General features: G+C 41.5%; 1 non-coding gene across 1 annotated transcript; it reads left to right on the top strand.

Annotated features, from left to right (window-relative positions):
- Nucleotides 1–560: 560 nt before the first annotated feature.
- LOC130953739 (small nucleolar RNA R71) lies at nt 561–667 on the top strand. Its single transcript, XR_009075905.1, has one exon. It is a non-coding gene; the product is annotated as a small nucleolar RNA R71 (small nucleolar RNA).
- The last annotated feature ends 521 nt before the right edge of the window (nt 668–1,188 follow it).

Here is a 1,188-nt window from a genome sequence, read left to right on the forward strand (position 1 = left end):
TGCTTAGAGCTCTCTGTCTGTTGCTGAGAAGATGATGGAAAAGGTTTACCATTGTTAAACCTGTTTCTTCCACCATTATTATTGAAACCTTGTTGAGGTCTCTCTTGATTCTTCCATGAGAGATTTGGGTGATTTCTCCATGAAGAATTATAGGTGTTACCATAGGGTTCTCCCAGGTAATTTACCTCTTCCACTGAAGGGTTCTCAGGATCATAAGGTTCTTCCTCAGATGAAGCATCCTTAGTACTGTTTGGTGCATTTTGCATTCCAGACAGACTTTGAGAAATCAGATTGACTTGTTGAGTCAATATTTTATTCTGAGCCAAAATGGCATTCAGAGTGTCAATTTCAAGAACTCCTTTCTTCTGACTAGTCCCATTGTTCACAGGATTCCTTTCAGAAGTGTACATGAATTGGTTATTTGCAACCATTTCAATCAGTTCTTGAGCCTCAGTAGGCGTCTTCTTCAGATGAAGAGATCCTCCAGCAGAGCTATCCAAAGACATCTTGGATAGTTCAGAGAGACCATCATAGAAAATACCTATGATGCTCCATTCAGAAAGCATGTCTGAAGGACATCTTCTGATTAATTTTTGTATCTTTCCCAAGCTTCATAGAGGGATTCTCCATCCTTCTGTCTGAAGGTTTGGACTTCCACTCTAAGCTTACTCCATCTTTGTGGTGGAAAGAACTTTGCCAAGAAGGCATTGACTAGCTTTTCCCAAGAGTCCAGGCTTTCTTTAGGTTGAGAGTCCAACCATATTCTAGCTCTGTCTCTCACAGCAAAAGGGAATAGCATCAGTCTATAGACCTCAGGGTTAACCCCATTAGTCTTGACTGTGTCACAGATTTGCAAGAACTCAGCTAAAAACTGATGAGGATCTTCCATTGGAAGTCCATGGAACTTGCAATTCTGTTGCATTAGAGAAACTAATTGAGGCTTAAGCTCAAAGTTGTTTGATCCAATGGCAGGGATAGAGATGCTTCTCCCATAGAAATCAGGAGTAGGTGCAGTGAAGTCACCCAGCACCTTCCTTGCATTGTTTGCATTATTGTTGTTTTCGGCTGCCATGTCTTCTTCTTCTTTGAAGAATTCGGTCAGGTCCTCTAAAGAGAGTTGTGCCTTGGCTTCTCTTAGCTTTTGCTTCAAGGTTCTCTCAGGTTCAGGGTCAGCTTCAACAAGAATGC

The sequence above is a fragment of the Arachis stenosperma genome, chromosome 1 (assembly GCF_014773155.1).
Source record: "Arachis stenosperma cultivar V10309 chromosome 1, arast.V10309.gnm1.PFL2, whole genome shotgun sequence".
Classification (NCBI taxonomy): domain Eukaryota; kingdom Viridiplantae; phylum Streptophyta; class Magnoliopsida; order Fabales; family Fabaceae; genus Arachis; species Arachis stenosperma.